The sequence below is a fragment of the Bos indicus x Bos taurus genome, chromosome 6 (genome assembly GCF_003369695.1).
Source record: "Bos indicus x Bos taurus breed Angus x Brahman F1 hybrid chromosome 6, Bos_hybrid_MaternalHap_v2.0, whole genome shotgun sequence".
Lineage (NCBI taxonomy): Eukaryota > Metazoa > Chordata > Mammalia > Artiodactyla > Bovidae > Bos > Bos indicus x Bos taurus.
The window spans coordinates 96,944,611-96,961,775 of record NC_040081.1 but is presented as its reverse complement, the minus strand read 5'-3'; the positions used below and the strand labels follow the sequence as shown (position 1 = coordinate 96,961,775).

Genomic DNA, 17,165 nt, shown 5'->3' with positions numbered 1-17,165 from the left:
CCTAAAGGAAGAGGGGGAAGTTGTGATGGCAAATTATGGGATAGTATAAAGCTGTCAAAAAAAACCTGCTCAACTCTCCTTTTTTTTTTTTAAATTTGATTCTTTTATTATATTTCACAACTACTTTAGCGCTGAGAGTTCACCATGGTGTCACAAGATTCAAAGTTTGGTGTTATTGAAATGTGCTATTAAATGTGTTTAAGGGTGTGTGATCATATCAGATGATGAGAACTATCTCCTGGGAAAATATTTTATGTCAATGGTTCTTTTTTTTAATTTTTAAAAAATTTATTTATTTTTAATTGGAAGATGATTGCTTTACAATATTGTACTGGTTTCTGTCATATTCAACTTGCCTTTCTTGAGGCCAGATTATCCTAACATCAAAACCAGACAAAGACATCACAAGAAAAGAGTTGTAAATGACCATACTTTGTTAAAGGGTCCTATTCATTTCCTATGTTTACTTGGCTTTTCTTTGCAGAATTTTATCTTGACATACATACATCTAATTTTAGGGATCTAGAATCCATGTTTGTGTTAGTTAACAATGCCTTACATCCCATTTTGTTTAGCAAATACTTATTCATCACTACCATACATGAGGTCTACTGAAGGTATCTACAAGAGCCTTCAGCGCATTGTGTGAAAACCATCTGCATGTGAGTCTGACCCCCCCCACAAGGCAGCATTCATGTCTCACTCAGGCCTGTGTCTCCAGCACCTCACACAGGCCATCCCCATAGGACTAGATGCTCAATACATATTTGGAGACTGTATGTCAAAATGTGGATACAGTAGGAGGCTGAGCCAACAAGAGTGCCAATAGAGTGATGGGGATTGGGTGATAAATTCTAGATTTAGGTGGTGGGGGTTTGGGGGAGGGACAACAATAATGGGAAAGAAGCCTGGGAAGTGGGATAGAATCAGATTGCAGTGAGGCTGAAAGCCCATGCTAAACAGATGGAATCTAGTCTTGTATCCATGGGGAAGATTGAAGGGTTTGGGGACAATAAAAGATCATTTTCATTTCAGTTTTTAAAAAGAAAATTCTTGTAAAGCCCATATGTGTATTAGTTAGGGGGCTTTCCATTGAGAGTAACAGAAAAGCTGATTCTCATGAACATAAAAAAAAGGGAATTCAGTGGTTTATACGGCTGAAAATTCCAGAGGTGGGGCAGACTACAGGCATACTTTCATTAGACCCCAGTTTTATTTCTTTATGATTATTTTGGCCTTGTCCTCCTCCATGTGCTGGCATCATTCTCAGACTAGTTTATCTTTATGGTTGCAAGACTGCTGCTACTAAGGCTAGTTGCTATTTCTCCCAGAATTTAGTGAAAAGTCCAAAGTTTCACTCTGATTACACAAATACAGTTCTTGTTCTTCCATGAACGAATTCATGATCCAGAGCCAGAGAAACATGATTAAACTTATGCCCTAGAACAACTGAGGCCTCCCTCATGCTCAAGAGTGGATCAATCCATCCGAACTTCATGGCTGCGTCCCAGTAGGAGAGTGATGTATGGAAAGCTGAGAAGGCAACCAACAATGTTCACTACAATATGACAAAATAAATGTCTAATTACGAGGACAGAATTTATGCAAAAGAAGACAGCAAAGGAGAATTTGCTTTACTTTATTAAAGTGATCAAAAATAGAATGATGCTGGCACAAAGAATGCAGAAATAAATCCAAATTGGTTTTAAAATTAGTCCCATGACAAATGCTGCAATTTGATGGCAGCTTATTTAATGAAAAGTATTGACATAATTATCAATTGAACTAGAAAGAGATCAAGTTAGATCCCTGGACATTGCAACATAAGTAAGAAATTCCAAGTGTATCAGAAAGCTAACAGTAAGAAACAAAACAGTAAAAGCATTAGAAAAAAATTGGAAGAAGAAAATTCAATCAGCCACCAATGGCCAGTGATATAATCAATCACGTCTATGTAATGAAGCTTAAAGAACCGTGTTCAGAAGCTCCATTTTCCTTCCCATACATCTTACTCTGTTTGTCTCTTCCCTACAGCTATTCCTTAATTATATCTGTCCCTGGTGGCTCATAGACTGGTTCAAAATTGGGAAAGGATTACGTCAAGGCTGCATATTGTTATCCTGCTTATTTAACTTATATGCAGAGTACATCATATGAAATGCCAGGCTGGATAAAGCACAAGTTGGAATCAAGATTTCCAGGAGAAATATCAATAACCTCAGCTATGTAGATGATGGAGAAGGAAACAGTAACCCACTCCAGTATTCTTGCCTGGAGAATCCCACGGACGGAGAAGCCTGGTGGGCTACAGTCCCCGGGGTCGCAAAGAGTCAGACACGACTGAGCGACTTCACTCACTCACTCTATGTAGATGATACCACCCTAATGGCAGAAAGTGAAGAGGAACTAAAGAGCCTCTTGATGGAAGTGCAAGAGGAGAGTGAAAAATCTGGCTTAAAACTCAACAATCAAAAAAACGAAGATCACGGCACTTGGTCCCATCACTTCATGGCAAATAGATGGGGAAACAATGGAAACAGTGACAGACTTTATTTTCTTGGGCTCCAAAATCACTGCAGACAGTGACGGCAGCCATGAAATTAAAAGATGCTTGTTCCTTGGAAGAAAAGTTATGATAAACCCAGACAGCGTATTAAGTAGAGACACCACTTTGCCAACCAAGGTCCATCTAGTCAAAGCTATGGTTTTTCCAGTAGTCATGTATGATGTGAGAGTTGAACCATAAAAAAGGCTGAGCACAAAAAAATTGATGCTTTTGAACTGCAGTGCTAGAGAAGACTTTTGAGAGTCCGTTGGACAGCAAGGAGATCAAACCAGTCAATCCTAAAGGAAATCAACCCTGAATATTCATTGGAAGGACTGATGCTGAAGCTCAAGCTCCAATACTTTGGCTACTTGATTCGGAGAGCTGAATCATTGGAAAAGATCCTGATGCTGGGAAAGATTGAGGGCGGGACGAGAAAGGGATGACAGAGGATGAGATAGTTGGATGGCATCATCAATTCAATGGACATGAGCTTGAGCAAACTCTGAAACATATTGAAGAACAGGGAGGCCTGGCTAGCTGCAGTCTATGGGGTTGCAAAGAGTTGGACATGACTGAGGGACTGGACAACAATTGCTGGCTCAGATGGTGAAGAATATCCCTGCAATGTGGAAGACCTGGGTTCATTCCCTGGGTTGGGAAGATCTCTTGGAGAAACGAATGGCTACCCACTGCAGTATTTTTGCCTGGAGAATCCTATGGACAGAGGAGCCTGCGAGTCCATGGGGTTACAAAGAATCGGACACAACTAACACTTTCACTTTTTCATAATAACCAATAATCTAGTACGTAAACTCTTCTCCTGAGTTCAATGAGCAGCTCTAGCAAATTAACTGAACCTGAGGTGTGGGTCACTGGAATCTCCAATCTATAGTTTATTGGTCAGAAGCACTGATAATAACCTGGACTTGAAGTGGGCATCTGAAGTGGGGAGGGAGGACTTTCTTTTTTTTTTAATAAATTTTTATTAGTTTCTTTACAATGTTGTGTTAGTTTCTGCTTATAGTAGAGCGAATCAGTTATATGTATACATATAACCCCTCTCATTTTGGATTTCCTTCCCAGTTAGGTCACCACAGAGTATTGAGTAAAATTCCCTCTGCTATACAGTAGGTTCTTAATTAATCATCTATTTTATACATAGTATCAAGCATGTATATATGTCAGTCCCAATCTCCCAATTCATCCACACCCTTTCCCCCCTTGGTATGTCCCCTGTAATCTCAATACTCTTCAGCACTATTTCACTTATGATACCAGACATGTGGGTTTTCCACACATTAAATAGTCCTCTGACACCAGTCTTATTAACTCTATTCTTACTCCTTGGAAGGAAAGTTATGATCAACCTAGACAACATATTAAAAAGCAGAGACATTACTTTGTCAAAAAAGGTCCATCTAGTCAAGGCTATGGTTTTTCCAATAGTCATGTATGGATGTGAGAGTTGGACTATAAAGAAAGCTGAGCGCTGAAGAATTGATGCTTTTGAACTGTGGTGTTGGAGAAGACTCTTGAGAGTCCCTTGGACTGCAAGGAGATCCAATCAGTCCATGCTAAAGGAAATCAGTCCTGGGTGTTCATTGGAAGGACTGATGTTGAGGCTGAAACTCCAATATTTTGGCGACCTGATGTGAAGAGCTGACTCATTTGAAAAGACCCTGATGTTGGGAAAGATTGAAGGCAGGAGGAGAAGGGGATGGTGGAGGATGAGATGGTTGGATGGCATCACCGACTCAAAGGACATGAGTTTGGGTAAACTCCGAGAGTTGGTGATGGACAGGGAGGCCTGGCGTGCTGCGATTCACGGGGTTGCAAAAAGTCGGACATGACTGAGTGACTGAACTGAACTGAACTGATAGATATACCTGGAGGTAGTGTTAGATCTCACATGTTAAGGGTTTAGTTCCACAAGAAAGTCCCCTCTCCACCTCTCTACAAATGACCCAGTTTGTAGCAACATGGATAGACCTAGAGACTATTATACAGAATAAAGTAAGTCAGAAAGAGAAAAGCAAATATTGTATATTACTATGTATATGTGGGATCTAGAAAAATAATATAGATCTTATTTGCCAAGCAGAAACAGAGATACAGACAGAGATCAAACATATAGACACCAACAGGGAAAGGGGGATGGATGACTTGGGAGATTGGGATTGACATATATACACAATTGATACTGTGTATAAAATAGATGATTAATTAAGAAGTATTGCTACGATGGCAATATCCCCTCAACTGATCTATAGGTTCAATGCAATTGCTATTAAAATAGTGGCTGGGTGCAAGCTGAGAATAATTTTTACATATTTAAATTTTAATTTAATTTCTATTTTAGATTGGAATGTGGTTGATTTACAATGCTGTATTGACTTTGGGTGTGCAGCAAGGTGGTTCAGTTGTACGTATGTGCTTGCCTGCTCAGTCGCTTCAGTTGTGTCTGACTCTTTGCAACCCTATGAACTATAGGCCCCCCGAGACTCCTCTGTCCATATGATTATCTCTGGAAGAATACTGGAGTGGGTTGCCCATTCCTCCTCCAGGGGATCTTCCAGATCCAGGGATTGAAGCCATGTCCCTCCATTGCAAGCGGATTCTTTATCAGTGAACCCACCCGGGAGGCCCATACATGCTATTCTTTTTTGGTTTCTTTTCTCATATGGGTTATTTATGAATATTAATAGGAACACTGAGTGGTTTTTACATTTTTTTCAGCTTTATTATTACTTATTTTTGGATCTTTTTTAAAAACGAAAATTGTAGAGGGAGGTCCAAGAGGGAGGGGACATATGTGTATCTATAGCTGATTCATGTTGATGTATGGCAGAAACCAACACAGTATTGCAAAGCAACTATTCTTCAGTTCAGTTCAGTTCAGTTGCTCAGTCGTGTCCGACTCTTTGCGACCCCATGAATCGCAGCACGCCAGGTTTCCCTGTCCATCACCAACTCCCGGAGTTCACTCAAATGCACATCTATCGAGTCAGTGATGCCATTCAGCCATCTCATCCTCTGTCGTCCCCTTCTCCTCCTGCCCCCAATCCCTCCCAGCATCAGAGTCTTTTCCAATGAGTCAACTCTTCGCATGAGGTGGCCAAAGTACTGGAGTTTCAGCTTTAGCATCATTCCTTCCAAAGAAATCCCAGGGCTGATCTCCTTCAGAATGGACTCGTTGGATCTCCTTGCAGTCCAAGGGACTCTCAAGAGTCTTCTCCAACACCACAGTTCAAAACCATCAATTCTTTGGCGCTCAGCTTTCTTCACAGTCCAACTCTCACATCCATACATGACCACAGGAAAAACCATAGCCTTGACTAGATGGAACTTTGTTGGCAAAGTAATGTCTCTGCTTTTGAATATGCTATCTCGGTTGGTCATAACTTTCCTTCCAAGGAGTGTCTTTTAATTTCATGGCTGCAGTCACCATCTGCACTGTTTTGGAGCCCCCCGCCAAAAATGTCTGACACTGTTTCCGCTGTTTCCCCATCTATTTCCCATGAAGTGGTGGGACATGCCATGATCTTAGTTTCCTCAATGTTGAGCTTTAAGCCAACTTTTTCATTCTCCTCTTTCACTTTCATCAAGAGACTTTTTAGTTCCTCTTCACTTTCTGCCATAAGGGTGGTGTCATCTGCATATCTGAGATTATTGATATTTCTCCCGGCAATCTTGATTCCAGCTTGTGCTTCTTCCAGCCCCGCGTTTCTCATGACGTACTCTGAATAGAAGTTAAATAAACAGGGTGACAATACACAGCCTTCACATACTCCTTTTCCTATTTGGAACCAGTCTGTTGTTCCATGTTTCAATTAACAGAAAATAAACATTTAAAAAACTGTGCATATTTAATGTAAAATATGTCTACATTGATAGATGAAGAGAACGAGCCATTTGAGAGGGAGAGGTTAGATACCCTTAAGAAAGTCTTGGAAGTAGAATAAAGAATAACCAGTGGTAGAGCTAGGCTTGGAAATAAAGTGAGGAATTTCCTTTTTAAAAGAAAAAGACGAGGAGAAGAATCATAGAAAATAAAAAGATGTTTTTTGGTGGAGAGAAGTTGAGCCTCCATCCCAAGGGTGAAATTTTAAATACTTAATGATGAGGGCAGGGTGGACCCAAACTGTCCAGACACCACATGGAGGCCCTCCCCTCCATCCGTGTTAACTCTTTAGTTACTGGTCAAAGCGAGGTCTCAGGGTAGAGGCTGGGGCAGCGGCCGAGGCAGACAACAGAACACGGGGGCTGAAGCAACATCTCCTAGTTGGAAATTTAAAAGACTGAATACAAGTGATTAAAAACAGTCACTCGTGACAAAAAGAATATCATACCGTCATATGATTAATCTTTAGCTCTGTGACTGAGGGAGGGTTTTTTGGTTCTTTTTTTTAATCAAATAAATAATGGGTGCCTTTCACAAACACAATGTGTGTTGGCAAAAGGTCTAAAGAGAGAGGATGAATTGAAATAAAAATTGTTCACAGTCTTTTGGCCGATTTTCTCATAGTGAAGGACAGTCTCATAGTCCAAATGGGGGAAATGGGTGAATTTCAGAACGCAAAATCTGGTGTTTATTTGAGGTTCTTCCTCTGAACACCAGACACAGACCTTTTTGCAACTCTGTTTTCCCACTGGAGGAGGAGAGCAAGATGATAATACCTCGCACTCAAGAGAATACAGGAAAGTGCTCGGGAATTCCCAGATCACAGCTGCCAAGCCCATGGTATGGAAACCATCACCAAGGTAATCATGGCAACCTCAGCCACACGTTGATCTCCCTTTACTGGTCTGCATTTCAGAAATGTTTCTCCCTCCCTACTCCAAAGCATTGCAGTCCTCTAGCACAAGATATGCTGGCCTGAGGGCTGCTGGACTGGCGCAACAGAACCCAAAGAATTATTTTAAAAAAATATTTATTTTGCTGCATTGGGTCTTAGTTGCAGTGTACAGGCTTCTCTCTAGTTGTGGTGCCCAAATTTTAGTTCCCCCACAGCATGTGGGATTTCAGTTCCCCAACCAGGGATTGACCTTGTGTCCCCTGCACTGGGGGAGAGGGGGGTTTTCTTAACCACAGGAACACTAAGAAAATTTCCCGAAGAGTTACTTGGTCCCTGATCTAGGGCATGCTGTATGTGGCCATAGCCTTTTCAAAACCTAGACTTTCCTGACTAAAAGAGACCTTTTATCGAACCCCAGGTCTCTCAAAGAGGAAATCACAGCAAAGGTTAAACCAACATTTAGGTCCATTCAGATCTTTTAATCCAGTATCCTTAATTCTTTCTTGTTGGAAAGCTTAACTATAATTTATTACACATGAAGGGAATTTCTTGACACATATCAGTTATTTGTAATTCAGATAAGATGGCCACTTGAGACATTCCCAGAGGTTTTAAGGCATAATAGGGAACACATTATATTTGAATATATAGCTGATATATTGACCCAGCGGGACTCATGGTATAATCAGAAAACAGCTCAATGCCCGTCTATCATGCCTGCTGAAATCTGCTCTGTGGGGCTGGTTGTTTTCCTGCCCCTTGTATAAATTAATGTGTAGGTCTGGTGACTTTGGGGTCACTCTCAATTAAAAAATAAATTTAAGGGAAAAAAAAGCCTCTGAAAGAGACAAATAATCACATGATATCACTCATATGTAGAACCTTTAAAAAATGATATTAAAAGACTTACTTATAAAACACAAAGAGACTCACAAACATAGAGAACAATCTCATGGTCATCAAAGGGTAAAGGGGGAGGAGAGGGATAAGCTAGGAGTTTGGGATTGACATATACACACCGCTAGATATAACATAGATAACCAACAAGGATTACTGTATAGCACAGGGAACCATATTCATTAACTTATAACAACCTACAATGGAAAAGAATCTGGAAAATATTCATAACTATGTATAACTGAATTATTTTGCTGTACACTTGAAACATTGTAAACCAACTATGAGTGAGAGTGAAAGTTGCTCAGTCGTGTCCAACTCTTTGTGACCCCCACGGACTATACAGTCCATGGAATTCTCCAGACCTGAATACTGGAGTGGGTAGCCGTTCCCTTCTCCAGCAGACCTTCCTGACCCAGGAATCAAACCGGGGTCTCCTGTATTGCAGGCGGATTCTTTACCAACTGAGCTATCAGGGAAACCAACCATACTTCAATTTAAAAAACACACAAAACAAAAGGGCTCTCATTACTTATACTCAAAAATAGGCTTATACCAGGACTTCCCTGGTGGTCCAGTGGTTAAGAATTTGCCTTCCAATGCAGGGAATGCAGGTTCTATCCCTGGTCGGGGAACTAAGTTCTGGAATCCATGCGGCACAACTAGAGTTCAACAAGGATCCTGTGTGCTACAACTAAGATCCAATACAGCCAAATGAATACATATATTTTTTAAAAAGTCATTAGCTGCTAAAACAGATTGCATATGTTGTTTTAAAAAATAGTCTTATATCAGTAATTAATATGTCTGGTATAGAGTAATGATAAAAACCCCACCCTTTTGTGGCCAAGGGGAGTAATGGTAGGCTCTATCTCAAGCCTGGTTTCTCCCCTTCCTGCACCTGAGGGAGGCTGTCTGCCTCCTCCAGGAGGAAAGTGGGGAAGAGAGAGAGCTAAGGAGGCAGAAAGCTGGCTCCAGGTGGGCAGAACTTCCTCTGGCCGCGGAGGTGACACTGTCTCTCATCCATGCTTTCCTGCGTTTGTGAGAACCACCTTCACCACCACCACCCTACTGGGCAGCCTCTCACCACTCATTTCCTTGGCACGGGCAAGTTCATTTTGCTTCTGACTGGTTGCCTGAGATTCTTTTGCCTGGGTTGTGGACTTCCGGAGGCAAACCTCTGGCTTCTTTCTGCTGAGGTCTCTTTGCCCTTCCAAGCAGTCCTCTTGATCAAAGTCAAGCCCACACTGTCTGTCTCACTATCTTAGACTTGTCTTCTGTGGGTGTAAATTACTTCCCTTACCAGAGTCCCTACCCTGTGTTCAGGCCACTTTTGCTAACGCTGGCCCTTTAGATTTCTCAGGCATGAGCCAGACAATGGTCCATGGCGTTCCCCAAATTGCAGGCATCACACCTCAAGCTCTCAGTTCCTCTCATCAGACTCAAGGCGAGAGAAGAGCCCTCTTCGCCTTCCCGCTAGCAGCTGCACAGGAGGGCCGCTTGGGACACTTAACAACTCCTTCCACAGAAACCCTTCTTCAGCAGCTGCCACCTCAACCCTTGTATACCTTCAAGGTGAGTGAGAGGTTAAGGGAACACTGCTTCTAAGCCCTACTTGGTGGTTCTGCACCTTGTCTGAAATATGAGAGTGGTTGGTATCTATTATTTGGGGCCACTGTCCAAGTGGAAATAATAGCTCGCATTTAACATTCTGTCACCCAATGTTTTCTCATTGGCTTTCCAATTACCCCATGAAATTTTCTTTAATAAGCTGTTTCTGTTGTGTCCGACTCTTTGTGACCCATGGACTGCAGCTTCCCTGTCCTTCACTAGCTCCTGGAGTTTGACCAAACTCATATCCATTGAGTCAATGATGCCATCCAACCATCTCATCCTCTGTCGCCCCGTTCTCCTCTTGCCCTCAATCTTTCCCAGCAACAGGGTCTTTTCCAATGAGTCGAGTCTTCCTATCAGGTGGCCAAAGTAGATGTTGTAAAGATCAAATACCATTTCAATGAACTTTGTATGGTTGTTTTTCAACAAAGATGACCTGACTGATCAGCAGCCGGATAAGGCTTGGCAATGATTTTGTTATACAGAGATTATTATTATAACGAGATTCACGGCAATTGAACCAGCAGCAGGATTCCCAGAATCCTGGGAGTGTTATTTATGAGTTGTGCTTCTTAAGTCTGTTTTGCCAACTGAATAAAGAAAAATGATCTGAATCTTAAACAACATTAAATTGGCTGGTGAGAGAAAGGAAATGAGAATATAGAATTTTTTCCCCCTAAATGTTCTGTAGTGGTTTCAGTTAGATAACAAGTTCTCTTGTATGGAAAGCCACCACCCCTACTCAGATGCAGCATGCCTGTGCTGTGAGTCAGGTCAGTGGACTGGTAGAGTACCATGGGGTCAGAATCACAGTGCCATGCGGTGGCCCTGGGATACCATCCTGTCCCTGAGTACCAATCACCATCTTACTCACCAAGTTTAAGCTGGCCTCTTAATTCCTGGGTCTTAAGCCCTGTTTGCTCTGTTGTCAACAGATTGTGTTAGAATACAGGATGGGACTACCCTGGTGGTACAGTGGATATGAATCTGCCTACCAACGCAGGGGGCACGGGTTTGATCCCTGGTCTGGGAAGATTCCACATGCTGCGGGCACCTAAAGCCTGTGTGCCGTAACTTTACTGAGCCCTCAGACTGCAACTACTGAAGTCCATGAGCCTAGAGCCTGCATTCTGCAATAGAAGCCACCACAATGAGAAGCCTGTGTGAGGCAACAGAGTAGCTCCCACTCACTGCAACTAGAAAAAGCACGCTCGTAGCAACAAAGACCCAGTACAATCAAAAATACACAAATAAAAATAAAATTAATTAATTAACAACTACAGAAACTTAAAAAAAAAAAAAAAGGGGGATACAGGCTGGATTTTTTTTCCTAGCTGCACTGGGTCTTTGTTGTGGCATGTGGGCTTCTCTTGTGTGGAGCATGGGCTTAATTGCCATGAGGCAACGTGGGATCTTGGTTCCACAACCAGGGATCAAACTCCCATCCTCTGCATTGGAAGGCAGATTCTTAACCACTGGATCACCAGGGAAGTCCCAAGGATGGATCTTTAAATACATTTTAAAAAAAGAGGACCAGCTCCAGGATAGATTTTTACTCGTATACCCATAGATGATTTAATATATCTAGATTATATTGAGTACATTGTGGATGAATTTTTCACAGGTGAGATGCCAAGACCAATAAAAGAAAGATTAAAACGTGGATAAACTTCTATTTTGTTTGTCTTCGGTTCTCTTGAAACTTCACTAGAACTCTCGTGACATTAATGGAATCTGCTTATAACAACCAACTCTCCTTCATAGCCAGCATCTTAACATAATATTTCAGCTGTCAATATCCCAGTCTGGAAGGTAATTTATTCCACTCTTTGAGTTAACATTTGGATGGACGTTTTAGAGGTGAAACTGGCCATGATTTAGTGCTGCTGACAAATGGTGCTGAGCCTGATGCCACAAATTCAAGTTTGTTCCTTAAGCACAAGTGGGCCTGGCTTTAAGTGAAAATGAAAATGTTCAAATAACTTTAACGTAGTGCAAGGGTTCTCAATCCTTCCATAAAGACAAAGAAAAGTCAGGACATTTTACAAATAGGGAACCCTTCAAAGAAAGGCAATAACTTGGTCTTGGGCATGTCAGAATCGCCTTTGGCTCTTTTTAAAAAAACATAGCCTTGCTGAATTTGCTCTTCTCTGCTCAACATTCCCCACCCCAGGTTCAGACTTAGGGGAGTCTGAGGCAGATCAAGGTGTTTCTGTTTTTTACAGTTCCCAATGGTGATTCAAATGTGCAGACAATGTTGAAAGGGACCACTAACTGTTTGGATGGATTCAGAAGTTTTCAAAGAAGGGACTGGAATCAAGTGTAACTAGAGGGTTCCTTCAGTTATCCCAGAGAGAAATGATTGGCATTAGGAGAGATGAAATTTGGGGAAGGTCCTCCCTTCAGAGCTGGGGTTCATTCAGGAACTGGCCTCAAGCAATTCTGAACTCTGGAGAGAGATCACTGAGGAGCTGATGAAAGCTACAGTCACTCTCCTCAGAAAAATGGGCAGCCTCAGCCTTACAAAATGCAGCAGAGGATTTCAAGTTTTTGGTTTGGCTGTTTTAACTTTAAGGGAAGGGAAAGAGAAGAGGCCAGGTTCCTGGCCTCAAGAAGCTCACAGTTTAGTAGCCAGGAGAAACCAGCAAAAACAAATCAATACACGGATAGTGGTGTATTGTGGGGGAATAGTATATCATGGGGGAAGGAACAGTTCTGGAAGGTTGAATTGGAGGATTTAAACTATGTGCTTTGAGAGGCAGCAGCGAAGAGGCAGGTGTGGTAGGGAGCGCCTGGGGAGACCCCCTCCCCCCGCAAAAGAACGGAGGTCAGCCTATGGCAGGTTAATAAAGGGGGTTCTCTTGTGGGAGCACCGGAACGATGCCTTTGTAAGAGAAGTTAACCCGTGAGCGTGTGATAAAAATAGTTGATCACGCCGCTGCCAGAGGTCACCGATATGGTACCCTGATAGGCTGCGATCCCGGGTGGGGACAGCTATTCAAACACCGATGAAGACAGTTTTCAAAGAGACGAGACTCTGGGAGGAAGACAGCAAGCTGTCGCTGGGAGGGCGCCCTTGGAGTGCCGCTCATCGCCAGGGTCAGAAGTTGGCCCAGTGTTTGTTCTTCCCGATGAAAGAAAACCGCGGGAGAGCGCCGAGCGGCGGCGAACTGCATTCAGCCGATGGGCACGAAAATGAATTTTAGCTGCTCTGTGCAAAAGCCCTAGGTGTGTGGACCGAAGGGAGCCGGCCAGAAGGTTACAACAGGTCAGAAATAAATAACCGCGAGGCGGAGGATCCCAGATTCCGTCCTTCCTTTTGTTGGGTGAGCGGCGAGCGCCAGGCAATCGCGTCCACAAAGGCGAAAGAAGCGGTCCCACCGGCGCCGCTCGGCTCCAGCCCCGGGTAACTACGCGGGGCCCCTAGGGGTGGTGGGGGTCTGAGACCTCGGGGTGGGGAGAGCGGGGGCTGAGGTGAGTCTCTCCCGGTGGCCTGGCAGCCGGGACCCCAGAATAAGTCGGGGGCGGGCCGCGGTGCGGCGCGGCGGGCGGGCGGGCAGATCCCACCCCTTCCTGAAGGAAGCGCCCTCCTCGCCGCGACTGCTGCTGCCGCCGCCGCAGGTCACGGCCCCGCCAGGCGACCGCGGCCCCGCCGCACCGGGAGCAGGTAGGCGCGGCGCCCCCTCCTCCGCGCGGGGCCGCCGGGCAGCCCGGGGTCATCGTGCTCGGCTCCGCGCCCAGCCCCGAGGCGGAGACCCCGGGAGCGGCGGGCGCCGCAGAGGGGCTCGGGCGGCGGAGTCCTCCCGGCCGCGGGGCCCTGCTCGGCTAAGCCCCCTCCCCGGAGCGCCTTGGGCGCGAGGCCGCCCCCCGACACCCCGCGGGCGCACACCCCGAGCGAGGCGCGGTGGCCGCCGGAGCTCCCGGTCCCGCCGCCGCCGCCGCAGTGCCGTCCGCCGGGCCCCGGCGCCGCCCGCCGGCTGCGGCTCGGGTCCGGTTCCTTTGACAGGTGTCCCCGCCCGCCGCCCCATCGGGTGCCCAGGCCTTCGGTGGTGGTCGGGGGCACGCGGGTGGGAAGCGACCCCAAGTTCGGCCTCCCGGGTCTCCGCGCCGCGCGCCGTTCTTCACTTTCCCGTTCGCCGCGGCGGGCTGGCGCGGGGAGCCGGGCAGGGGCTCTAAGTTGCCTTGCCCTGTGCGCAGCCCTCCACTCGAAAACCAACAGCCTCGCCGCCCTTCCCCGGGTGCGCCCTGAGAAAGAAATGGGATTTTCGGTTTCTCCGGCGAGACGCCGGTGAGTGGGTGAAGACCGAGGCTGTCTGATCATTCGCTGCAATAAAAGAGTGATTAGCTGTGGATTATGGAGAGAGCCGTTGTGGAACGATTCTCTCCTCCTTAAACGAATCCAACGGAGAACCAGAGGGTTATTTTCCCATTCGAAATCCATATTCCCTTTCTCTACTCATCCCTCTCCTCCGTCCACCCCTACCTCCACAGCACTTAATTATATTCCCGACACTTCCCCGATTTTTTTTTTTTTTTTTTTGGTCAGGTTTTTTTTCCAACCAGACTGTCTTTCCCGGTCGAGCCAGGATTGTGACTGCAAATGTGAGAACACAACCCAGTTGAGTGAACCGGTTCCCACTTCCTGTGGGAGACCAGGAGAGGTCCTGTTAGGCAACCCAATATACTAATTTGTTCTTTTTTTTTTTAAGTTGTTGGATCAGTTACAATAACACAGCCTAAACGGTAATATTACTTTCTGCTTCTCCGTTTCTGTGCTTGAATCAAAGGCAGATTTTTTAATAATGCAGGGCTGTAACTCCATCCTGGGCTGCAGTTCATCAAAAGGATAGGCAAATGTGAATGTATAAACTCCATGGCAACAGTTAATAAGTTGACCTACTTAAAGTTTTCAAGGAAAAATTATTAGTTTTTTAATCATAAAAAAAATATGATATTTGCAGGTCAAAGAATTTTACAATTTCAGTTCTCATGCATTAAATCCCAAACTTTCTCTTCTGTGTGTCCCAGAAACACCATGTTTCAAAGATTAACTATAGCTACCATCTCTTAATGAGCTAGAAATGTGAGTTTAATCTTCGAGGCATAAGCATAAGAATTTTAATGGTGGTTTTTATTTATACAGTATTTAATAAATATTTTGCAAGCTCCCCAGGTTGCAAGTTCATAAACTAGACATGGTAAATAAAATGATAAAGAAGTTTTGCTAACAATAATGACAGTTGGTAGATGTTATGACATTGAATAAACATATTAAAGTATTTGGGAAACGCATGTTTATTATAAACTGCCATTGTGCTGAAGGCAATTTGTTTGGATTATTTAATTGACTTTAAAGTGTCTTTATAGCAGTTGTTTAACTCATGTATTTCTCATCAAATGCCTTTCACCAGTTGCTTTGTGGGGGAAATAGGTTACTCTGTAGTCTTTTTTTTTTTTTTGCATGAACATAGAAATGCCTTATGTTTAGGCTTTGTTCTAGAACTACCACGGTCATGCTTATGATGACCTTGCAGGGTTTTCTTGTACTCATTTTACCTGCTTGTGATCATCAAGAGTGATGGCACTCGACTTGACACTCCTGTGTGTCTTTCTGCTTTGTTTTCCTGTGACCTAGGCCTACCTGTGCAGTACAGTAGCCAGATTAGCAGGGCAGCCTGGAGACACGAAGGACGAAAAGCTAGCTGGCCCCTGCAATCCTAGCCATTTGGTTTCAGCATAATCTGGCCGCTTGGGATCAGTTCAGTAACTGACTAAGCAAGACAGACACTGACAAGATAATGCATGACCTCTGTTTTCCCCTTCAGGAGAAGAATCTACAACATTCAGAGTCCACACTAGAGTGCTGATTAGGTGCTGTGAAGCTCAAATGATATATGAGCTAAATTCTCAACATGTGATGCAAAAACCAAATGTTACAGAATCTGAGTCTAAATTCATGAAAAGGCTAGAAACACACCCATGTGTGTAATAAATACTTTCTTTATCCTAAGGGCATCCCTACTTGTTTTAACTATAAACTTTTATTCTGAGAGCTAATGGTGCCATGTATCTTTATGGTTTTATTTTTTTCCTTCATAATTTGCTCTTAGCACTAGCTCATAAATTAGTAGAACTTTAACAAGTTATTATTATCACCAAATATCATTTCCTGGCATGTATGAATTTTGAAAGATAACTTGTGGAAATGGAAAATCTTAATGCAAAGAGATATTTGGCCAATTGGAATGATTACTTTGAAATAATAATGAAATCTTTGGCAGTAGCCTTCACAGTCAACCTCACAGTATTTTAAGTCATGCCAGCTCCATTAGGTAGCACTCGGAACTCTTTATGAAGGGAGAAATGAATAATTTTCTTTTTAACATCTGCGAATGGCCTTTCTCTAGATCAGTGCTGTCCAATAAAACTTCCCACAATGATGGAAATGTTCTATAGTCTGCCCAACATGGTAGCCAAGAGCCCCATGTCGCTGTTGAATCCTTGAAATGTGTCTAGTATAATTGAAGAACTGAATGTTAAAGTTTATTTCATTTAAATTAATTTAAATAGGCACACGGGGCTTGTGGCTACCATACTGGCCCTGCAGCTTTAAATTCTGCCCCACTCCTATTTCCTGCAGAGATAGTACTTAATGGCAATTACCCTTAATTAGAAGAAAGTAGAGATCAACCTTAATAGAACCAGGACTTAAGATTTGACTCTAATCCTGTTGTTATGAAAAAATACTCAGAGTTACCCTGAAGAAGGTGTGTCATGCTGAAGTTCAACTCTATTCTAAAAGTAGTTTTTCTTTTTTAATTTCCATATGTCTGCTGACCACAAAAATAAGCAGCACTCAGATTTGTTTAGATGCTTGGCCCCGTGTGTCTGAGTTCTTAAACTTGTTTTATTATTTGCTTGTTTACCCATTATGGAATCATTCATTCTTAAAGTCAGTTTCTATACTTTTCAGTGTTTCAAGGTGAGGGTTAAATAATTTTATTTATTGCTTTATTTTTGGCTGCGCTGTGTCTTCAATGCTTTGCGCTGACTTTTCTCTAGTTGTGGCGAGTAGGGGGCTACTCTTGTGGTGTGTGGGCTTGTCTTGTTGGGGAGCATGAACTCTAGGCACGTGGGCTTCAGTAGCTGCTGTACTGATGCTCGGTATTTGTGGCCCACAGGCCTAATTGCTTTTAAGCACGTGGAGTCTTCGAACCCCCATCTTCTGCATTGTCAGATGAACTCCCATCCACTGCACTGTCAGGGAAGTCCAAGGGGAGGGGGATTTAGAGAGGCAGAAAGTCGCTGCC

The 17,165-nt window shown here is 43.7% G+C and overlaps 1 protein-coding gene across 3 annotated transcripts in view; it reads left to right on the top strand.

The window, feature by feature from the left end:
- Window positions 1–12,805: 12,805 nt before the first annotated feature.
- Window positions 12,806–17,165, top strand: part of TMEM150C (transmembrane protein 150C) — a 111,594-nt gene continuing 107,234 nt past the window's right edge. Inside the window, exon 1 of one of the 3 annotated variants that reach the window (XM_027544888.1) lies at window positions 12,806–13,261. The gene's annotated coding sequence lies outside the window, so the exon portion shown is untranslated. Of the gene's footprint in view, window positions 13,262–13,425; window positions 13,523–17,165 lie in introns of those variants that run through there. The other 2 variants (XM_027544887.1, XM_027544889.1) reach the window with 2 other exon arrangements.